General features: G+C 41.3%; 1 pseudogene; it reads left to right on the top strand.

Moving 5' to 3' along the window:
- Window positions 1-6,511: 6,511 nt before the first annotated feature.
- Window positions 6,512-24,638, top strand: LOC142028073 (poly(A) polymerase gamma-like; annotated as a pseudogene).
- The last annotated feature ends 364 nt before the right edge of the window (window positions 24,639-25,002 follow it).

The raw sequence follows: 25,002 nt of genomic DNA, 5'->3' as shown, positions 1-25,002 counted from the left end.
GCCAGGAAGAAGGCATACAGGCAGCAAGAAGAGGCATCTCGGAGGCAAGTAAATCTTAGGTCCCTTCAGATGCTGGGTGTCGGAGTGGGGGTCGGTCCCAGAGTAACGATGAAATCTCAATATGAGTACAGTCGTTCTCCTTTATTACAGGTTTTTACAGGGTTTATATAGAAAAACGTGATAACACGCGCTAACTACAGTATTATTATTGGCTAAGCTTCTATGTCCACGCGCCTTGAGCATTACTCTAATTGGTATAATACCACATTTCACGCGACGCTATCTTATTCTCTATTGGCTGTGCAAACTTCTTCACGAGGTGTCCAGCAGTTACTGATCTCATCCTTCAGCATCCAGGTGTTGTTAATCAGGCTCTTCTTATCTTCCTTTTTCCCAGCGTACAAGGACACAGCGTCCTTGTACGTTTCAGCACTTTGTAAACTTATGCTTCGCTCCCAAATACCTGCTGGATTGCTCACGTGCCTTTGCCCAGCCAAGAAATCCTTAACAATTCCCCCTTTTTGTTTTTGAGCAAGGCAGGCTTGCTTATAACTTGGGATGCCACTTTTTCTCAACAAGCTGAACAAGGTAAAATTATTATAATAGCTAAAATCACAATAACTACAACAATGCCCATAACTCTTTAAGTTAACTTGTTACCCCCAACGACCCGAACCATGAGGACTATGAGGAAGATGAACCATCCATACATTCTTGTGTCATCTTGCCCCGCAAACTCAGCTCAGCAATCGGTAGGTGTCAGCTTTCTGTGGGCGTCCCCACGGAGGCAACGATGGCCTCACCGTACACCAGCCCGATGCTCTTCGGAAAATCCTGGTATTTATACGTTTGCAGAGGAACGGGTTTTGGCACACGTGGCCAGCGGGTGCCAAAAGTCCGCCTCGGTTGCAATCTATGACGCATGCGCTTGCTGGCCAGGCGCGCTGCACGAGTCATAGCCATCTTGTTTATTGGTTCGTGGGCTTATGATGCGGTTGCGACGCACAGAGAATCTTGACCTGTTATGTTAACCAAGGTGACCTATACATTAGTTTTGACTGAGGTGGTATTCATATTGCCACACCATCTATGATGCTCCAGATGATGATGGTCGTACAAATCGAAGAGGAGTCCGTCGTGGGCTTGTGTCTGTGGAAACACAATCCACCTCGTTCCCAGGTTATTGATGGAAATAGACCTTACCCATAATTTTGGCTTTAACTAACTTTTACATTTACCTCACACTGTCTTCCTGTAATCACGCTATGTTTAATCAAATTATGCTTAACACACTTATTACCTAAAGCAGGTTCTATATTGTCCTGGTTTCAGCTGAGATAGAATTAACTGTCTTCCTAGTAGCTGGTACAGTGCTATGTTTTGAGTTCAGTATGTGAAGAATGCTGATAACACTGATGTTTTCAGTTGTTGCTCAGTAGTGTTTAGACTATAGTCAAGGATTTTTCAGCTTCTCATGCCCAGCCAGGGCACCTGACCGAAACTGGCCAACGGTGTATTCCATACCATGTGACGTCCCATCTAGTTTAGGAACTGGGAAGGGGGGGGCAGTGATTCGCCGCTCGGGGACTGGCTGGGTGTCAGTCGGCGGGTGGTGAGCAATTGCCCTGCGCATCATTTGTACATTTCAATCCTTTTATTACTTACTGTTGTCATTTTATTAGTGTTATCATTATCATTATTAGTTTCTTCTTTTCTGTTCTATTAAACCGTTCTTATCTCAACCCAGGAGTTTCACTTCTTTTCCTGATTTTCTTCCCCATCCCACTGGGTGGGGGGGGAGTGAGTGAGCGGCTGCGTGGTGCTTAGTTGCTGGCTGGGGTTAAACCACGACAATAAAGCACGCTGTTCTAAAAACCTCTCTGAAGGACTTAATGTCCACTAGTCCTCTAAAGTGTAATACTCTATTAGTCAGAATCTGTCGGATCAATGGCTCCAGCACCTGCCAGTGCCATGCCAGTTGCCGCTGGGACAATTCTGGGTCCAGCATCACTGCGAAGCCATGGCTTGACCCACTTAGCCAGGATCCAGTGAAGGCCTCGATCTGTAAGCAGACACATATACCCTCTCCCAATAAGTTTTACTTCTGCTGGTCCGCACCATTTCCTGGATTTTGGGTCCTTATACATTACCATGATTCCTGTACTTTGATGCGTCCTTTTCGCCTGTAAAAGAGCATGATGCACTACCATTGGTGGGTCTTTGTGATCACCTGTCAATTTAAGATAATTTAGCACAAATAAGGCTTTGGCCAATCGTTCCCCTGGGAGTAAGCCCTGGGTTCCCCCGTTTTGTTTTTGCAGCATGCTCTTTAGGGTTTGGTTGGCCCTTTCGATAATAGCTTGTCCTGTGGGAAGATGTGGAATACCCGTACCATGGTGAATTTCCTACAAATTATAAAATCGAGCAAATTGTGTAGAACCATAAACTGGACCGTTGTCTGTCTTAATTTCTTTAGGCACACCCAGCACTGCAAAAGAAGCATGAAGATGTCATTTAATATATAAGGCCTTTTCTCCAGTTTGTACCGTGGCCCACATGGCAGCAGGATAGGTATCCATACACACATGCACTCAAACCCAAGAGTTCTACCAGAGGCGCCATATCGTTATTAGTGATACCGCAAAGATTCCGCACCCACTGGCTATCTCCCACAAGCTTCTGGACATCATGTACCGTTGAAATTTCTAACATTGCTAGCATCTACGTGCCACCCCAAATACTTCCAAGGTGCTGCCTTTTGCACCTTTTCAGGAGTAATTATTACTCCGCGATGGCTTAAGATGTCCTATAATTGAGTTAAAATTTCATCCTGTGGCAAGTTCCTTCCCGCTATTAAAATGTCATCCATATAATTAACTGAGGAAACTGCTTTTTTTACAGGCTCTAATGCCCAGGCCACATACACCTGACACATCGTGGGGGAGCTGCGCATTCATTGTGGTAACATGACCCAATGGTATCTCTTAGAGGGCTCTGCCTTGTTAATCGATGGTATCGAAATGGCGAACCATTCAGCGTTACCTGGGTGCAAGGGAATGGTGAAAAAACAATCCTTTAGATCTATAATTAACAAATCCTATTCTTTTGGAAGCATAACTGGAAACGGCAAACCTGGCTGCAGGGCTCCCATACTGTGCATCACTGTATTCACAGCTCTGAGATCATGTAACAGTCTCCATTTCCCAGTTTTCTTGGGAATGGTAAATATTGGTGTATTCCATGGACTAGTGGAAGGAACAACATGTCCTGCTCTCAATTGGTCCTTAACTAACTCTTGTATTTTTTAGCAGCTTTTCAGAATTTAGTGGCTACTGATCAATCCAAACAGGCTCATCTGTTTTCCAGCTAATTTTCAGGATTGGTTGTTCCTCAGTGACTGCTCCTAAAAAGGTTGGGTCACTAACATTGTCTTCATTTGGCTCAATAAATCATGGCCTATGAGGCCAAACAATTCGGTTGGGGTACATATGGACGTGTCGTAACATGTTCACCATCGAGGAATACAAATGTAATTGGTAGCTGGCTTACTAAGGTGGCTTGTGTGCCCCCTATCTCTGCAATACCAAAATTTGGATTGATCAATGGTTATGATGGAGGCCAAATATATCGTGAAATAATTGTAACATCAGCTCCTGTATCGATTATCATCAGTTTCTTGATGATAACTCCGTCAGGCCCTTCCAATTGCACTACCTTTTCTGGTTTACCTTTTGTTATGTCCATGGCAAGGTATACCTGTAGTTTCCCTGTGGAGCCGAATCCACCATCTCCACATTGTACTTCACCTGTGTTTGGAACACACAACCTGAATGGAACTAATTGTGCTATTTTGGTACCTTTAGGAATAGAAACAGGAGGGATTAAAACATGAATCATAATTTTTACAGTCCCACAATAATCTGCATTAATAAGCCCTGGGACTACCAGAATTCCTTTTAGAGCTGTTGAAGATCATCCCATTAAAAATGCACTAAGCCCAAACCCCAATGGTCCTTTTACGTTGAATGTCTACTGCGGTTTCCACGTCCACTCCAGAGCTCCCTGCAGTGGCAGATCTGGTAGTTGCGAGGCTGCCTGAGGGCTGGCAGCCCAAACCCCTTGCATTTATGTCATCGCGTGAGGGGCCTTCATGGTTGGTGTAAAGTTTCCCTTCTTCCTGTATTCTTGGTGGTATTGTCATCTTTCTTAGCAGAAGCTGTACATTTGCTCCTAATGTGTCCATGTTTGCCACAGTTAAAACACTTGACCAAGGGTGTCTTACTGGCCTTGAGCTTCTTTGTAGCTCCTTGTGGAGCTGCATGTTTTCTTTCATGCCCTCGTTCATGTCAGGGTGGTCGTAGATTGTCCTATGCAGTCTATTAATAAACTGTGTGAAAGGTTCTTTATGTTCCTGTTTCACCTGAGTAAAAGCATGGCTTCGCATATTGTCTGGTATGGTAAGAAAAGCTTGATATGCCAAGATCTGTGATAGGTGATGAACTGTAGGGGTTGGCGTTCGGAAGATCTCGCGTTGTCACGGAAAGTTAGAGGGTTAGTCGCAGCCTGGTGATGTACCTGTAACCCCACCTCCCCTTGTTAGTATAAAAGGAATTAACTGCGCAATAAAAGGCGGAAGTTGGCGCTCACACTGTGTGTGTTATCTGTCTCTTTCCCTGGTCCGGGCCGACCAGTGATCTAAGCGTGGCACCTTGATATGTAGCGAATGCTACAATGAACCTCAGTGATACATTGTAACTGAGCATTCCCTGATGCCAAGGGTCCAGTACCCATCAGCATCTGTGTGGTTACTCCCCATAAGGGATCTGTTTGTTGTCGTGGTGTCGCTTGTTGCCGATCACAGAGCGTCTCCCACTGTCGGAAAAACACTAGCATTTCGGAGGGCTCTAAAACTAACCGTGCTATCTGTTTAATATCTTGAGGTATCATCGTATCAGCAGAAAAAATGAATTGCAGTATTTGGTGAGCTAACGCAGATTTGATTCCGTACTGACTCACAGCAGTCTTTAATTTCTCAATGACCTTCCAGTCAAACGCTTCCGATATTTTCTGTCCATTTAGTGCAATAACTGGGAATGCTTGGAGCATAGTCCCTTCTATAACGGCATCTTTTATTACTCCCCTCCAATGTCTCTGCCTTTCTTCTGCAGCGGCTACTGCAGGCAGCTCCGCGTCTATCGCAGGCGCAGTTAGTTTCACCATCTCTGGTTCTGAGAGGCGGGATGGATGAAAGGGCGGTGGCGGGGGCGCGGATGGTTCTGCCCGGGGGCCGGCCGCACCTGGCGGCGGCTGCTCCATGGCCGGCAGACACGGGCCGCTGCGAGGCAGTGGGGGGGGGGGCGGGAAGGGGGGGAAAGCGGCAGTACTTGATCTTTTCCCGGGCTTCCCTCGTCCTCAGGGGAGGAAGGCTCAGTGTCTATTACCGATACTGACCGGGGCTGAGATTCCCTCAGGCGGCAATTGGCACCTCCTTGTTTAGGACCGCACTGTCCTGTTTCTGGGTGGCCAGGTGAATTATTTAAAAGCTCAGTAGCTGACGCTTTCATAAGGGCAACAAGCCCTCTAGCGGTTTTCATGGTTTCCAAGTCGAAAATACGTGTGGACTCAGGAGTAGTAGTCTCAGTGCCCAACGTTGCGGAGGCAGCCTTGGCCATTTTTTTGTCTGCTATCATTTGTAGAAGGTGATTCATTACTTCTCGCCAAGTCTGTCCGAAAGCTTTTGCAGTACGACTCCCCTTAATTGTCTCGTCCCACAACTTATCTCCCAGTTCACGCCACTCTGTGGCACTGAACATAGTCTCAGGAGTCTTAAAACATCCTCTCTCTTTTCCCCAATGACAGAGCTCTTGGAGCTTCCGTGTGCTCACACTGGCCTCTCGCTTTGCGAGAATTTTCCGTTAACAGTGTGAGTGCCGCTTCACGATCCATAATAAATAAAAGTGGTCTTACCGGTGCAGGTCCAAACTGGTGCACGCAGCTTTGGATCCAGCTCTCTGCCCAAATTCTCACAGATGCCTTCCTGCTCCGCTCCTCCCGTCTCCGTCTGCTCCGCTGAGTCTTATGAGCAGATTTGAGAAGCCCTCTGTCTGTTCTCGGCCCAGTTATAACAGATTTGAGGGTCCCCGTTCGGGCGCCAAATGTCAGGAAGAACGGCCGTAGTCAAGAATCACACTCAATATGAGTTAACATCTTGCTCGTTTACTGTTCAGACGTCTTGACATTTATACAAGACTGACTTGTCCATGCGCCTTATACAATACTCTAATTGGTACAATACCCCGTTTCATGCGACACTATCTTATTCTCTATTGGCTGTGCAAGCTTCTTCACGAGGTGTCCAGCAGTTACTTATCTCATTCTTCAGCATCCAGGTGTTGTTTGTCAGGCTCTTCTTATCTTCCTTTTTCCCAGCGTACAAGGACACAGCGTCCTTGTCTGCTCCAGTATTTTGTAAACTTATGCTTCGTTCCCACATAACGGCTAGATTGCTCACATGCCTTTGCCCAGCCAAGAAGTCCTCAACAAATACCCACCACTGGTAAGGAACTGTAACTTTAGAATGTCTTTTAAAAAATTATCTTCAGATAAACCAAATGGGATTTTTTGCTTTTTCCTCTCTCCACTCCAAAAGGTCATCCAGTGAGAGCCAGTACAATTTGCTCAGCAGGTGGCAGAGCAGGCTGGGGACTCTAAGTATTCTACAGAAATCTGTTAAGCTGTTAAACGAGGCCATAGCACTTAACTTCTGCAACAGCTGATTTATAAGGAAGTAAGTATGCAGAAGATAGTTGTGGAGAATACAAGCAGTCATTAATTTTTAAATGGCCTAATTTGAATAGGTTTAACAAATGGAATCTGTGCTTGCAGTAAAATTATTTAAAATAAAACTCAAGTACCTGATTGAAAAGAGGACTCTGAAAAAGGAACTCTTTGGGAGGAAACCATAATTACATATCAGAATTAAAAACATTTAAAGGCTCAGGTGGAAAGCCACACTTTTGATTTCTGGCTGAACAGGGCTGTAGAAATTGATTTCTAGAACCCCCTAATAATTTGACCTGAATTTGCCAGGTTGTCTCTAAAGAGTTGTAAGCTGTGACAACAACAGATAATGTATTTGAAAAGTAAATTTAGCCTTATACAATTACGCCTTGCTTAAGGAGATGTAAATTAGTATTTTCTTCCCTTTCAGCTTTTTACAAATAGCTTTTTCTTACAAGCACTTTATGTAAATGTCGTCATGTTACCTGGTGTAGGCACATGTTGGCAATTAAAGTATTAGGCGAAACATCCGTCCGATGCCACATTGGGCATGTATGTTCCTCAGATTCCAGTAATGCTGTTCTAATAACTGTGTATAATTAGAATAATCAAAATTGTATTTAGCCAAACTAAGGAAGTTTTGGGGGTTCTAATAGAAGTCAGCCTCCAACATTCTTTTTATAACAACTTAGTTGACACTGATTGAGCAAATTCTTGGAAAAGTCAACACTCCTATTTTAAGTCAATTTTGAGTTTCTTCAATTTAGTCAGCCCTAATAGCCAAGCTGCTTTCTCTCAGTTGGAGAGAGAGGCGTCTGTTGTATCTTTTATTGCAGTGTCAGGTCAGTCCTTCCTTTTGGAAGATATGTGTTATAGATGATAGATTGTAAGGGTGCACTGTGTTTATAAAATCTTAAAGATAAACCAGAACAAAACCCAGGATCCATCCCACAGATTGTCTAAAATCTCAAATTCAGGAAGCAAGAAAATAACAATTCAGGGACAAGAGCAGGCCAAATACATCATCGTGAAGCAACAGCATAGGAAGCGTACATGGAAGAAGATAAAACAAGTTCGAGAGAAGATGAGTTATTATCTGTGCTATACAGGATGCTGGCACTGCTTTCAGGCTGCCAACCCAGCTTCAAGGCAGAAAAGAAAGTGGCTTTCTCTGAATGCTGGCACCAGGAACAAGGTGCTTTAACTTGCCAGCAGGTGTCTGCAGGCTTTTTTTAACATGAGTTTGTGCAGTAGGAATGGAAGGTGTAGCTGGTGTTACTTCAGTGAAGGTCACAGGGTTTGGGGGTTTTCTTGCTTGGTTGGATTTGGTTTGTTTGTTGTTTGGGGGTTTTGTTTTGTTTTGTTTTGTGCTATCAATTTGGAGGGTTCAGGAGCTGATTTACATTCATTCCTCCTCCCAAGTAGTGAGGGTAGAAAAGGCTGGAGTGATAAATTTCTACCCAGCTGGAGGCAGGCTGGCCTCATGAGTCGGAGAGATGCATTCACAGTGAAGGCTCATACACCGTCCTGATGGCTGAAGGCAACTCCCTGAACTGTAATAGTGTGAACTTACCCGTTGTCTCTCGGAGTATGCAGGATAAATGGCTTGCAGCTTTGTGAAGCTATAAACAAGTGACAAAACATGGAACAAATCAGTTTAACTTCTTGTATAAAATTAGGATCTCTTGGAACTGAAGTATGTTGGAGCTGTTCACTGTGGTGGACAAATCATAGCAAGAGTTGGCAAAATATTAAACTGCCAGAGACTTCTCATTTAAACAGAAGGCTGATGGATGAATAGGTATTATGCCACGCATGCTACTTTCTCTTTTAAGATCTCTTCTTTGTATATGCCTGGCAGTCTGGTACAGTTGAGAGAGAGAAGTAAGATATTTATTTATTTATTTAATCCAAAAAGGGAACAAATTCTATTGGGCATAAGTCATTCTCAGTAAAGCTTTCCAAGTGCCATTTTCCTCAACTTTTAAGTTGTGAGATCAAATTTTCAGTAATACATGCAGGCAACTGAAAAACATCTACTCTTGACTAAGAGAATTTGCTGTTGATAATATCTGCTATATCTAATTGATATTGTCCTTTATGTCAATCTCTAATTATAGCCTCTGTAGGAAGAATGGGGCAATGAAAGGCAGATGGTGGCCTTCTGTACCCTGGAAAGATCTTGGATGCTAGCAAAGTCTGAAACCCATTCTTGTGTTGTGCAAACTTTCTGAAGTGCAAGTTGTACACTGCAAGTAATGTGTAAAACATGGAAGAAGTTGCTGCTGTAGGTGTTTTAATTTAGATGTAATGCACAGCAATTAAACATAGGCTTTCCTTCTGTATTTGTTATGAAAATGATATCATAAGAAGGAAAATATTCATTATGACTATTTTTACTTATAAAGTGGAAGCTGACAATGCCTACAAACAAGGCAAGGCAAATTAGGTCAAGGCCTAGTTACACTTGCAAGTAAACAGCTGTTCTGACTGGGGAGACTAGTTGATAGGACTACAGTTCTAATACCCTCGCCCCTGCTCCAGCTTTTTGAAAAATGCATAGAAAGAAGTTTAATGAGCTCATAGAGAAGGGAGGTGGAGGGAACCCACTAGATGACTAAAAGCCATGTCTATAGTTGGATAAAGCTACTCTGAGAGAGAGAAATCCATCTTTCCTCAGTGGAAGAGTAAAGGCAACAATTAGAAGGAAGGAGCTGCAATAAGCAATCTTTTTAAAATCAAGTGTTGAAGCTGTCCTTTGAGCACTTCCTCACCCCATTCCAGCCAAAGTGCGTCAGATGCCTTAAATAGTTCTAAGCATCTCTCGACTAACCCAGCTAATATTTGAAGTTGTCCATATATGAAGTAGGAAAATGTCTGGTTTGAATAACAGCATCATTAATGCCTTTAGCCTTAGGGGTTGGATATGGACTCTTTGACAAGCATGATGAGTTGTAGAGACCTCTTTAATGTGTCTCCCCCTTTTGCTACTAGTGTTTCTGTAGAAACCCTTGATCCATTAAGTACAGTCCTCACCTCCTGTCCCACTCCTTTCTCTCTCCTGGTTTCAGCTGGTAATGCAAAGTAGGGGTTTCTTTCTCCATTTTTCCCTTTCTAAAGCAAGGGTTCTATGGTGTAAAAAAAAAAAACCAGCTCATGCTGCTTTTAATTTAATGTTGTCCTGCCATGTCAGTCCTGTGCTGCTTCTGATTGCAAAGAAGTCTAAGCAGACTGGGCAAGTGGAGGGTTGGAGGTGAAAATGATGCCTTGCTGTGCTTGGAGTTCCAGGGGCAGTAACCCTGTGGGCCTCCAAACCCAGGTGCCTGGTGTCCTGCTCAGCCTAACTGGGCAGTGAGCTAGCTAAAGCAGATTTGAGCACCTTCTACAAACAGATCTTAACTTGTGCTGCTCTGCATGCTGACATACAGCTCTTGGATTTAGATTAAAACAGATGTATGTACAGCTACGCCTCTGAACTATAAAAATTCAACACTCTGTTAGAAGCACAAGGCTCTGCTAGCAACATTAGCTGCAGATTGGTTGATGTTTTCACTCATCGTCTTCTGTTAACAAAACCAAGGTAATGCTGAATTTGCTGCAACAACTCTGTTTAACAGACCACTTTGTTATATGTCCTTCCTCTACAATAAACTATAATGTCCTTCCAGAATCAGTAGAAGCACAGCAAAGACATTGAACTAAAAGAAGCCAGTGTTAAATTGTCTTGTGTAATGTTAGCAAGAAGCTGATGGGAATATGCTTAAATCAAAACTGATATGAAACACATTTATGTCCAAAACTTGCGCTGTATGTAGTGTCACCATTCATGAATTTCAAACCTTTTCATTTCCTGGCAATCAGTTATAATTCTCTAGCGCAATGCAAATAAGCTCTCTTAAGAGGGTAGCAACTTGGATCTTTTCTTATATCCACAATTTTTTTTTAAAAAAGTAGTTGTGACTTCTAAGTTAGGTCAAGTTATCTAAAAACCATAAGCAGGATCTTTTTTTCCTCATTTATGTTAATGTTGGGCATAAGAGCAGAAGCTGATTTGGAAACTGGTTAAGTGGAAGGGTGTTTTCCAGTAAGGTGGTTGGTTTGTTTGTTTTTTTTCTTTTATGGAGTCTTCAATATTTTATTGTCTCCCACAGTACTCCTAGGCTGCAGAACCAGCCTCAAAGGCACTGTGGAATTACTTCTCCAATTAGCTTGGCTCCTCCTAAGGATATAGATTGCATTCATACTCAGAAGCTGGTTGAAGCGATGAAAGCATTTGGGGTATTTGAAGATGAGGAAGAACTGAACCACAGGTATAACAAGACTGTAAAATTTGTTGATCTCCTTGGGCGCGGGGGCGATTAGGGCAAACTTAACATGAGTTTTCTTTACAGGCTGGTCCTTCTTGGTAAGCTGAATAACTTGGTCAAAGAATGGATTTCAGAACTTGGTGAGAGCAAGGTAAGGATTTTTGATACATTCTTATCAAAACAGCTGAAGCCTTTTTGTTTCTTTTAAAGGTGATACTACTAGGATTTATGCTGAAGTTGAACTTTTAACTTTCTTCTTAAGTATCAAGGAGATCCATAATAACTGTCATTGAAATAAAGTATAAAAGATACTTCAGATCAAGCTCTTCAAGTCCTTGGGGCACTGAATAAATTTGTGAATTGGCTCCATCAGTTGACTTGTAGGAGTTAACAAAGCTGAAAAAACATATTGTGGGGTGAGAAAGATGGTAAATGGGCAATAATCTTGCCCCAAACAGCCTATGGCACTCAATCTAGTTTGGCATTATTACACTAGACTTGCCTTTGGTATGGCTCTTAGATTATGTTAATTTATGTGGGCCGGCTGCAGGGAAGACTGATAGTAGGTCTTAGTTTGTTTAAATTGATGAAATGATTGCTACATTACTCATCTTTTTTTTTGTTTTGTTTGTGAGCTGCAAGCACTCACTTCAGAAAAACAGTATCAGTCTATTAGACTAACAACTCAGTACGGCAGGGAGAAGACATTGTTTACGGAGGCTGTTGTAGTCTTTCTAAATAACTTACATGCTAGTTAAACTTGCCCGTAGGTCAATGTGTATTTTACCTTCTACAGAAAACTCTTTCTCTTCTACCCACAGAATCTTTCCCCTTCAGCAGTAGCAAATGTTGGTGGCAAAATATTTATGTGTGGTTCTTACAGGCTTGAAATATACAGTAAAGGTAAACTTTTGTTGTGTGGTCATAGTTCTAATGTTTGAAAGTGTCTTCCAATGGTAACAGAAGAAATGGAATCTCTTTGCAGGTGCTGACATAGATGCTGTTTGTGTTGCTCCTAGACATGTAGAAAGATAGGATTTCTTTCAGTCGTTCTTTGAAAAACTCAAACATCAGGAGGAAATAAAAAAATCTAAGAGTCAGTAAGCTCTCTCCTTGACAGACTGTGCAACTCCTACAATAAGAATATTCATGTTGAAGACTCATATTGGTAGTTGTTGTCTTACAAACCAAAATTAAAAAGGGAATTGTTTCTGAGTACCTTCTAAAATACTGTTTACGCAGCATGAAAATGTTCAAGTCAAGCTTTTGGTTCCCTTCCCCAATGACTGTACATCGCATAAGACTCTTTGTGGTTCACTTTTTCCCTACCCATGGTTTGGGAATGAGTTGGCTATAGTATCAAAAAGCAAGATTGTCCCTAGGAGCCTTGCTTTAACTTTAGATGTAGTAAGGGGCTTGGAAATAAGGTAACTGCATGCAGGTAGAGGAAGGGGCAGCCTGAGATCTAAGCAAGTTGAATGTGATGTGGAAAGGTTTCTGAGACTCAGCCTGAGACTTTGTAGAAGAGATACACAGTCAACTTTACATAAAGTTAATAGGAGCTGTGCTGCGAACGTGCAAAACTGCCTTGTAAAATCACCCTCGGTGCCTATGTTGTGTACCTTGCGTATAAAACCAAACTCCTGAGAAGTGTTTCTGTCAGCCTAGTCTTCCTTGTACAGACATTTTGAAAGATTTCATATGCATAGCTAATGAGCCTTCGTTTAGAAGACTGTCACCTGAAAACAGACTCAGTGGGCTGTGGCACAGCTCTAACAAGTAGTCTACAAAATTGAAAACTGTCCCATAAGGTAGCTGATAGCATCTCAGGCATGGTAGAAAATAAAAATACAGGAGGCTTGTGCATGCTGTCAAATGTGGACAGAATTTTCTAGATTTCTCTGGATGTTAACCAGTAGTAAGATAGCTATGGAAACCTCTTGCTTTTCTTCCTCACCACCAAGGTAAGTACCTTACAACCTCTGATACTGATGGCTCATTGTGCACTGTTTGTTCATTACAATACATGATCAGCCTCTGAATCTCTTGGCTAAATAACTTCTGAATGCTAGTATTAGTACTGTATTAGTGCTATACTGCTTGCAGCTTATTATAAGTTTTTTTTGGTTTGGAAGCAGCTCAGTCTTTATACTGAGTAGTTAGCAGTGTAAATTCTGCATTTGATCGTAGTTTAGGAGAAACATTAAAGTAGCAAAACATTTTTTCTTACACAGTTATCCTCTCCTTTACAGGCAGTTGAAGATGCATATGTACCACTTGTCAAGTTTGAGTTTGATGGCATTGAGGTAAGCATTTTTTTTTTCTTTAAGTGAGTAAATTTTTTTCGTGCTGTGGAATAGGATAACTTTTCCAGGGACCTGTGACTGTGCTGTTTTGGACCACAACCTATCCCAGGAGAATACATTGCAGTAGGATTGGAGCTTATAGGAAAATAAGCCCCTAGGAAGCCTGGCAGGCATGGGAGCATCAGGGACATCTTTTTCTAAACCTGTGCTGTAGACCAAGGTAGCCTGCTTGAATATCATTTATCTCTAGGATCGTGCAGAGTGGGAGCAGAGGAAGTGTCCTTGCTAACTCTTCTTGGCTCTGACAAGTGAGCTTTCTACAGAGGGATGCGTATAGTGTAGTTCACTGTGTGAAACATGTGAGCAGACTAAATGTTTTGCTGCAAATCCAAAATGAAGTGGTCATGGGACAAACAATCTGGAAAATGGAAAGTAAAAGTACTCATTTGACTCCTGCCTAGGTTTGTCAGCTGCAGGAATCCTGGTATCTTGAATACTTCTTACACAATTAATAAAGACCTGCATGCTCTAGTACCTAAGCAAGTTACTGCTTGGTATCACTATTATGAAGACATTTATTCAGTGACCTTTTTGTGGCCTTTATCTGGTACAGACATTCACAGAATAATTTTCTTGCCTCAGACTGTACTAAACCCCAGATACTTCAGGATCAAAAGGGCTTACTGCCTAAAGAAAATGCTCTCTCCTTTGCTGAAGTATAGTTGAGGTGATTGAACTTAATGTCTTAATTCTGTGATTAATTTTAAGTTCCTTTTTAATTCAAATTCTAAGTCTAGAGTAATCTTTTTTCAACTTAAAAACCCCTCTTCCTTTCCCTAGCTTAAAAAGAAAGGGGTGATGCAATGAAGGTTTTGTAAATAAAACATGGAACTTTTAGAAATTTTATGGAGTATTCTGGTCAATAAATCTCGGGAGATGTATCTATAGTCACATAATTCTAAATACAAATGTTAACCTTTCTTTTTAGACTTGAATGACTGTCCCCCACTAGTGTGCTGTTTGCAAACTGTGTGGCATTCTAATGGTTGGCACTTTCTTCCTCTTAAGATTGATCTCATGTTTGCAAGACTGTCTATGCCAACTGTTTCTGATAATCTTGATCTCAGAGATGACTCGCATCTCAGAAGCCTGGATATAAGATGTATATGAAACTTAAATGGTAAGCATATTTACACATCTTTAAAAAGAAAATATTACTAAAATTGGTGTGGAATGCACATTACACAACCCAAGTTTCTGTACAAGATGCAGAAACTGATCCCCTGTATACTTGAGATCTGAGGAGGTGGTGAGTGGGCTGAAATTTAGATGTTTCAAGTTGTGTTTCATGTTTCTTTGATTGGGGTGTGCATATTATTCCAGTTTGCCTCAGAAACTACTTCAGATGAATAGGTAGAGCACTTGATAGAGAAGAATGTGTGCTAGTTCATTAAAAAAAAAAACACCAAACCAAACAAACAAAAAAACCAACCCCAAATTTAAAATACTGAAGCCTGACTTGCTCACTGTTTAACACTCACTGGTTTAATTGTTCCTGGCTGTCGAAAGAAACCTAGCTTTTGGAATCCTGTGGAAGGGCCTTACTGAAAATTGTTGGCTGCAGTCTAAAGTATGAAAAAGCTGTTGAGGGCACCAGTTACCTGACGTGATACTGAATGTTACGTGTAATCTCTAATTTTTAAGGTAATACAAAGCAAGTAATCCAAACTTGTTTTCATAGACTTGAAGGATAAACTGTAAGTTATTGATCCAGTATAGCATAAAACCAACTTGTACCTGTGTCGTGGTTTCAGCGCAACTGGTAACAAAGGACCATGCAGCCGCTCGCCCACTCTTCCTGCCCCCCTCCAGTGGGATGGGGAGGAGAATCAGAAAGGAGAAAAGGAAAAAAAAAAAAGTATCCTCGAGGTTTGAGAAAAGGACAATTTACTGGGACAACACAAAAAAAGACATTACAGCAACAACAGTACTAATAAAAGAATATACAAAACAAGTGGTGCACAGTGCAACTGCTCACCACCCAGAACGCAAAGCTCCGCCACTTGCCCCACCGAAAGCTGAGAGCCCCCCCAGCCTGCTCCCCATTTATGTACTGAGAATGATGTCACATGGTATGGAATACCTCATTGGCTAGTTCAGGTCAGCTGTCCTGGCTGTGCCCCCTCCCAGGTTCCTGTGAAAATTAACTCTATTCCAGCTGAACCCAGGACAAGATGTTACTAGGAAGTTCTGTGCTTCAACATTTTTTCTTTCAGGCTGCAGAGTTACTGATGAAACACTACACCTAGTGCCAAATAAAGAGAACTTCTGGCTCACACTGCAATTAAACTGTGGGCAAAATGTGAGTAATGTTTGTGATCTTTAAAGTTTTCAGAGGTACCTCATGCTGAAAAAATAATAACATTAGAATTCCTTCAGCTTTGGATAGCTGTTTAAAAAACAGTTTTTTACCCCCATGGGGCAGATTCTGTGTGTTTTTTAATGAGGGTAGAGTGGGGAGAAGAGGGGAGTGCCTACAGGACAAGGTGCTGCATTGCTTATCAGGAACCTGACTACAAAGGATAAAAATCCCAAGTGAAGTATAAAAGCTCGATACATAAGGAATAATAAAATACTGTTTGCGCATGTGACTAGAGCAAGTGCTAGAAGAATGGTAGAACCTTTTTCTTAAGGGAAGTTGGATGAAGCAGTAGCTGTAGCAGTGCAGGCAAATTTCAGAGTAGCAGTATTTTGGGAAGTGGTGTGGTAATGATTCTTTTTCTCATTGCTGTGAGGACCAACAATTTTGGCCTCATTGCACTGAAAAAATAACTGACTTTGAGGCTGAAGTGTACTAGGTATTCTATAGATTGTGAGGTTGGTGCTGTAAATTTGAAGGAATATACTTGGGTATTGAAAGACTACAGGCTAATGACAGCATATCCATTGTACGATGTGGCATTTACTCAAACATGCTGGGATTCATTGGTAGGGTTTCCTGGGCCATGCTAGTAGCAAGAATGTATCAGCTCTAGCCAAACGCTTTGGCTACTACTCTGATTAAGACGTTCTTGTTTTTTTCAAAATGGTAAGAGCTATTTATGACTATTTTAATTTGCAGAAAGTAGTTACACTTTTTGTGGTAGTTCTTTATATAAGATTTACACCAACAACATTCAATCCTACCCTGAATTACATGGCAGAGTTTTAAATGGACAGTTAGTCACTGGCTTTTCTTATACAGGGAGTGGCCAAAACCTGTATTGCTGAAACAACACGAAGAGAGCAATCTTAACTTACCAGTATGGGACCCTAGGGTATGTAGACATTGAATTCGGAAGCCTTTAAACTTTCTTCTAAGCTAAGCTGCTGGTGCTGAGCACAATTGTTTTAACATCATAGGTGAACTGATGAGACTGATATCATGTAATGCCTATCATTACCCCAGCCTATCCACAGCAGAACTCTACATGCAACGTATCTACATCAGTGCGAGCGGTAGTGGTAAGGGAGTTAAAACATGGTAAAGTTCCTTCCATGCATCTTAATTCATTAAAAAGTATAAATTTTCCTCTATGAAACCACATTATCTGAATTGGTTATATTCTGCGAGGTGTTCCGCCCTTTTAGGCAAAAGAGTTCTCTGGGAAGTATATCTGTTGCAGGCAATAAGGGACCAGTTTTACAATGAACTGTTGTAGTAGACCTGCATTGTATCAAGGGATTCCCTGCTTTTTGATCTGTCAATCACTGTTCAAAACCTTTATCTTATAAAGTTTATATCATGCTCTGCTAGTCTTTAAAAAAAAAAAGTAATAAGTTTTTCAACCTTAATTATAGGTCTTGCAGTTACAAATGAGATTCTCCCAGGAAAATTGGACTGGCCAAAGCTCTTTGAACCACAGAACTTCTTTCAGAAATACAAGCATGTATGAAATCTGTTATCTGAACTTGAAATTATTTACTTACTGGTTAGCATAGATAGTTTTAGCTTGCAGTCTAAATAGAAGATGGCATTGATGTTTGTTTTTCAGAAACTGGAGGTAGTCATATGAATTTTGGTGAGGATAAGTATAGGGAAGAGAGAAAAACTATATGTGTTATGCCACTGACACTGTTTTTATTAAAAGAAATCAACTCTGATACTTAGAATGTAGCAGAATGCAATTATAAAGGGTGTAATCAGTTTTTCTTCAGTTAATACTGTGCTGAATGCAGGATATAATCTGTCATGTCTGGAAGTCACATTCTATCCATTTAAGGCAGTTTTGATTTCACTTGAAGGAATACAAAGTCCTGAGCTAGGATATTATTTTTTCTTTTCTTCTAGACATTGTATTGTGCTGGCTGCTAGTGCCTCCACTGAAGAGCATCCCTTAGAGTGGTAAGACTTGCTTTGAATGTAGATTCAATAGATAATTGACACTCAGTTCAGTGTTGCACTTCATTAGTTAATACAGTTAACAAAAATAAAGCATTCAACTCTGCAACTAGGCATGGAATACAGTACCAAGTTAAGTAGACAGTTCATCAGCAAAACTGAAAGCTTTCTTGTGAAGGGAAGTTAACATAAATCTTGCTGTTTCAGAAGTTAACCTAAAGATCTAAGTCATGATGAGAAGGAACAAAGAGGGTTAGTGTGCATATGCCTGAAGGTCAGATGCTCTGTGTCGTCTGGAGAAGCAGATGCGAGGAGTCTAAGGAGACTACTTACCCAATGCTACTTCAGTTAGGAAGATGTTCCTTGTTGCAGAGCCTGAAGTAAACGGGGATTACTTGATGTCATCAGATGTGTAGTGGACACTGGAGAGTTAGATCTTTTACTGAGTTAGAGAGCAGTGGTCTCCAGATTTTTGTGCAGTCCTGAGAGAAAAAAAAAAAAATTAAACACATAGTTGCAGTATATATCTACATTTACAAGTTACATACACATTACTGAAGTTCTAGTATTTTCTTCCCATACCCAGTGGATTGTCTTGTGCACCCCCTGGCGTACACCCCCCGGCATACACCACCCCCACCCCGCCCCCTTTGAAGACCACTGTTGTAGAGCCTTAGAAGACTTGGTTTCATAACTTTTTTACTGGATGTAATATTTAATTTCGGACTGGATTACACTCAATGCTAAGTTGCTCTGGTTATGTAGTCAGCCTATTCCAGAGCCTCCTTTTCTCCAGTGAAGTGAAACAAGGCTGTTTAATCTGGGTGAAACCTGACTATCTGCACAGAACATCTGAATGCTGATAAATAGTATTTACAAAGTTTTAATCTAGTAGTTTGCTCAGGCATCTTATGTTTAGTGCTGAAAATTATCATCTCAGCACGCTTGGTAGTGGATAGGTACATTGCAGGGGTGCTGATCTACTTTGTGAAATGTAATGTGAGAACCACTTCAATTGTAGTGAGAGAAAATGACTGCTTATGACATGACATTTGTCACTGTCTCAAAGGAGATACACCAATAATAACTTGTTTAACCTGTGTGAATCAGCTGACTAACTGTGAATCTTGAAATAAGGGGAAACGGTGAGGAATTAAGGTACTCTAATGTATGTGGTATTCTCACTCTTAAGAAATGAGTACTTTACCTGCTTTGCTCAAGTAAGCAAGCGAAATAGCTCTGTGTAACAGACCACTGTTTTGAGGGCACCTTGGTTATACTTCAAAGTTTGGCTTGCGCTTTAAGGCAAATAATTTAATTCTTATGCTACCTCTAAAAGACATCTTCTCTCATGTTTAAAAATAGCTCTAATAGGTAATACCTTTTACCTGAACTTTTTAATGTGTTCACTTAAAAATCATATCAGCTACAGCTTGATGTCAGTCGCAGTTAGGTGTACAACAAGGAGTTATGGGCAGAGGGCTTAAAGCCAAATAGTTTTTGATGTGAAATGTTTTCAAGTGAACAAAGTTTATCATATCTCACAATAAAGATGAGGAAAGTTCTGGCTCCAGTAAAAGCTGATGTTTTTTGCAGTGACAGAAATGGCAGCAAATGGGGCTTAGTTTTGCATCTGGGAAAATGAAAAGCAGAAGATAAATTTGCTTCAGTTTGTCTGCTATAAGAACAAGTTTAGTTCACCAACTCTTGAATGGATTTGGGAATAGATGACACAACTCTGTTGTTCATCAACATAAGATACTTTTGAAGAACGTAGAGTCTGACTGCTTTCAAAGCTAGCAGTGTTTTAGGTAAAAGGGTAAAATGCCAGTACTTCATTTAAATGAAGAGCCTTTCTGGTCATGATACATTTCTTGGGCAAGTTTCTCTTGAGACTGTGTTGACTAGATCATTTGTTTATTAAAGGAACTATATTTTTGAGTTTGCCTGGAAAAGGGTAAACTCTTTTCGCAGGTCAATCTGCAGGAAGAATTGCATCTTTACTCAGGTGTAATTGAACAGTTGTGCTTGAGCCTTTTCTAAACTGTTCTTCTCCTTGATCTTAAGGGCAAAAAGGAGTTTTGCTGCTCTTCAAAATGCAGCCAGAGCTGCTGGGAATCTGCTTCTTGTTGATATTTTCATCATAGGTCATATGTTGAAGTGTTGTATCTGACCCGTTAAGAGTACAAGTTAAACTTGTTTACCTCTGTCTTTGGAAACTTTAAAGCTCAAATGTCACTGGAAACTTCTCAAACTATACTGTGTGTGATATTTTGTATTAGCATTGTATTGTAAAAAGGCATATAACGAATGTGCTGGATACAGTTAAAAATGAGTAAATGGCTCTTGTTCTTATTAGGATTGGCCTTGTTTAATCTGAAATTCGTGTGCTGGTTGGAAACTTGGAGAGGAATTAATTTCTATCTATTGCACATGTAAAGCCAGTCTTTCCCTGGCAGACGAGAACTTTGTAAACAGTGAGTTTCATTACTTTTCTGAAATACAGTTTGGCCAATGTATTTGTATTGTCTTTGTGTGGCAAGGTTTTGGTAGTGGGGGGGGGTTACAGGGGTGGCTTCTGTAAGAAGCTGCTGGAAGCTTCCCCTGTGTCTGACAGAGCCAATACCAGCCGGCTCTGAGACGGACCCGCCGCTGGCCAAGGCCGAGCCAGTCAGCGATAGTGGTAACACCTCTGTGATAACATTTTTAAGAAGTAAAAAAAGTTGCTGGGACAGAAACAGCAGCTGGAAAGAGGAAGTGAGAACATGTAAGAGAAACAAGCCTGCGGACACCAAGGTCAGTGAAGAAGGAGGGGGAGGAGATGCTCCAGGTGCCGGAGTGAAGATTCCCCTGCAGCCCGTGGTGAAGACCCTGGTGAGGCAGGCTGTCCCCCTGCAGTCCAGGGAGGTCCACGGTGGAGCAGATATTCCACCTGCAGCCCGTGGAGGACCCCACGCTGGAGCAGGTGGGTTCCCGAAGGAGGCTGTGACCCCGTGGGAACCCTGTGCTGGAGCAGGCTCCTGGCAGGACCTGTGGATCTGTGGAGAGAGGAGCCCACGGAGCAGGTTTTCTGGCAGGACTTGTGACCCCGTGGGGGGCCCACGCTGGAGCAGTGTGCTCCTGAAGGACTGCACACCATGGAAAGGACCCATGCTGGAGCAGTTCGTGAAGAACTGCAGCCCATGGGAAGGACCCACATTGGAGAAGTTCATGGAGGACTGACCCCGTGGGTGGGACCCCACGCTGGAGCAGGGGAAGAGTGTGATGAGCCCTCCCCCTGAGGATGATGAAGCGGCAGAAAATAACGTGTGATGAACTGACCATAAACCCCATTCCCCGTCTCCCTGTGCTGCTGGGGTGCGTAGGTGGAGAATCCGGGAGTGAAGTTGTGCCCTGTAAGAAGGGAGGGGTGGAGGGAAGGTGTTCTGAGATTTGGTTTTATTTCTCATCACCCTACTCTGGTTGATTTGTAATAAATTGAGTTAATTTTCCCCAAGCTGAATCTGTTTTGCCCATGATGGTAATTGATGAGTGATCTCTCCTGTCCTTATCTCGACCCACAAGCTCTTTGTTATATTTTCTTTCCCCTGTCCAGCTGAGGAGGGGGAGTGATAGAACGGCTTTGGTGGGCACCTGGCATCCAGCCAGGGTCAACCCACCACAGTATTGCACTTTGTTTATATTCATTCACCTCAGCTTACCTGCGAGAGATGTTCGGTTACGTACCTACTGTTTTGTAGGTATGAGGCCTGACAGGTAAGGTTCTGAGCATGTAGGATCTTTTTAAAGAAGGGAGAACTTCAGGGAGGAGTTCACAGAGAACTTAAGTATGGGCTGACTCTAATCTTTAACTGCTGCATACAACTAAATTGTTTTGCTTACTCCCTTCTTGAGAGTACATACTAGCATCCAGATAATTGGCATCTGTGCATAAATGATAGATTTGTGAATCTGTCTTTTTAGGAGTGGATATGTGTCAATGTGGTTTCTTGGAATTGTATTTAGGAAAGTGGAAAATGCAGCAAGTGTTAACGTTGATTTAACTTATGTTATACAGTTGTTCAAAGCTAAGCCTATATTTTGCTCTAGTCTGGTGGGGTTTCATTTTTTTATTCTAGTGCAAATTGCTCCACAAAGTGAATTGTGGTTCTCTCTGGTATTAGCTATTAGATATTTCTACAGAGCGCGATACATAGAAGATTAGCCTGAAAAACATACTGTTTTGACACTTCGGCACAGTAAGTCCATCTTGAAACAAAAGTGTGTACTAAAGTCCTGTACCATATACCACATGTGAAATAACTGCTCTGCAGATCATAGTAAACTCTCACAAAGGAACTGCAATTCATGAGGTGGACAGTCAGATGTGAAGCCAGGAGATGTCCATTTACTGGGTGTAGCTACACTTGTCAAAAACAGTTGTCAGTTGCTGAACTTTGAAAGTGGGAATTAACTGTATCAGTCTCTAAAATAAGTTGTTAATGCCTGTTGAGAGTATTTTTTCCAAAATAACAGTTTATGTATGATATCATCCCAGAACTTTGAAAGGCAGTGAGTGGTCACCTTGTAATGACATGCAGTCTCACATGTAAATCTTCATGTTCATCTTCCATTATTACTTTTGATAGATGTAGAAATAAAGTAATATTTCAAGTGTTGTTAGATAATGCTAGAATAAAGGGATTTTGGGGTGAGCAGTCATTTGAAAGTATAGGTCTTTTTGCCACAATCTGTTTGCTTCTTCCCAAGCTGCCTGCTCTTGTGCCTTTCAGAAGTGAATGTGTGCTGTCAGGCTCATGCCTAGCTATCGTAATGATGAACTAAGGAAATCAGGTTACTCTTCTGAAGTGACAAGTGTGTTTGGACAAAAAGTTCTAACGGTGGGCTCCTTTAAACTCTTCATCAGTTCAAACAAACATTTATCCATGGTATCAGCATGAGCTGTGTGTTGTGTTGCTCAGACAACACGAGTAAATGCAGTAAAAGCTGACCTTCTTTTTAGCTCATGCTTTGGGATATGAGAAGAACACAGAAAAAAAAGCATCAAAACTCTTGCCTGAGTTTCAAGCCAGGTGGGGCAGCTTCCTCAGACTTGCACTCTTCTCTGAACTGATGCTTGTCTTATATGTTACATCCAGTGGCACTGTGTTTCAATGTTGTGGCAAATGTAAATTGTGTCAACAAGGTTTATGTACTGCTAAGAGGCTAGAACTAATGTTAAATCCTGTATTTCTATGCACAAACTTTATTAGCATAGCTGTGTGCTCTTAGTTTAGTGAAGCACAGCCGACAATATGTTTCAGATACAGGGTTTGAATACAGAGAGATTGAACAGAAAAGGTGTTTCTTGAGAGGTGTGATATCCCTTGGCAAATGTGGGAGTGACCAGTAGTTACATGCAAGAAAGCTTTTATCACATGCCTTGACTTTGAGAGAATATCTCTAGAGGGCAAAGTTGATGGGCTCAAGAGTATAAGGCTCATAGTTTGGAAGGCTTTTGTTAAATGAACTTTATCTCACTTTTCCATAAAAACATTATTGAATTTACTTTGAAGCAACTGTTCATACCAGTGTGAATGTTCATATGTGTGCTTTTATTTCACTTCTAGGTCTCCTGTAGAAAGACTTATAAGCCTTTTTGGTTTTGTTGCATGTCCTTACTTTGATTCCCACCCTGTATGTTAGTAAGCTGACTTTCCAGTTATGCTCATGATAGGCTTGTTAAACTTACCTAAATGTGACTTAATTCTGTAATAACTTCTGTGCTAGTATAGCATTTTTTAGTTACATAAAAGGTTGTTTGCAGGCAGTTAAGAAAAACTGGTTTAAATTGTGGTGGTTCTGATAAGTCAGATGTCCCTAAAATCTAGACTGTCTTTGACAGATAGAGTTTCAACACCCGAATTAGTGAAACCCGCCCCCCCCCCCCAATCACCACTGTAAATATCAAACAAAAAAATGAGTCTAAATCTTGATTAAGGTGTCTGGTCTCTCATCAGCTGAGCACAGTTGGGTTGATTCAGAAATTCCTCTAGATCTATTTTCAACCAGAAAACTAAGGGTTAAGGAGTATTATCTCCTTCAGGTTAAAATCAGCTCAGATGTGAGCTGCATGATTAGCAAACCACAGCTGTAACTGAGCACATAAATGTATATTTGAACTTAAATAGCTATTACATATCTGGTCTGTACTGGATGTGAAATGGGCATCTTGGGTCATGTTCATCTTGGGACAACTTCTTATTCTTTGTTTGGGCTGGACAGGCTTAAAGGCTTGCTGCTTCTAAAGAAACCATGTGTAACTTTGACAAATACCTAATGCAAACATTCCCACTAAGCTACAACGCTAAATTTCCTGTTAGTTTCCAGCCAGGCTAACAACCTCAATATGCTAAAGGATGGTATGAAGATTGAGGCAGCTCATGTGAAGAGAAAGCATCTCCACTATTTTTTGCCTGCAGAAACCTTACAGAAAAGAAAGAAGGTATAATAAAAATTTGGCTCTTCTGGCATTTTTTTTTTTTTTTGCGTTAATAATTACTTCATTATTTTGTTGTTGTTATTTCAGCAAAGCATGCTAGGTGCTAGTCAAAATGCTAGTGGGCTTCAGTGCAGAAGGACTTCTTCAGATGGAAGCTGTTTGGACAGTTCCAGAGACACAGACTCCAGAACACCAGATAATGTCTCTTCTTTAAATAAGATTTCTAAATTAGACACTTCTACAGCAGAGAGATAAAGGTTAGCACCATAACCTTAAAACTGTGAAGAAGCTGCTTTTTAACTGACTCACAATGTGAATGAGGTCTAGGATTTTGTGTTGAATCTATGTTGTTCATAAGCATGTGGAGGGCTCTAATGGCTTCAGGAACAAAGCTGTCATCTCCTGTGGGCACATGGGGGGAGACAGGTTAAAGAAATCCTTGAAAAAATTAATTCAGTGTATGTGAACACATATAGGAAGAAAGAAGAACATGATAACAGAGAAATTATTTGGTCTTGAATGTAGTTCCCCTTAGGTTAGTGTGTAACTTGAAGCTGGGGTGTTTTATAAGTAGGTAGCTGTTCTTTCTAACAAAAAATATGGTTAATGCCAAGCAGTATTATGTTCTAATGAAGTGCTGATCTTGATCACAGAAACACTAGAGCTGCTGATGATTTGGTGCAGCAGTATGAGAACTTGTGCAGTAAAAGTGTCTGTCACTTCCTGGGAAGTCTCTTTGTTCATAAA

This window comes from Buteo buteo, unplaced genomic scaffold (assembly GCF_964188355.1).
Source record: "Buteo buteo unplaced genomic scaffold, bButBut1.hap1.1 HAP1_SCAFFOLD_137, whole genome shotgun sequence".
NCBI lineage: Eukaryota > Metazoa > Chordata > Aves > Accipitriformes > Accipitridae > Buteo > Buteo buteo.
The sequence above is the reverse complement of the archived record's forward strand: the minus strand, read 5'-3'. Positions and strand labels throughout refer to the sequence as shown.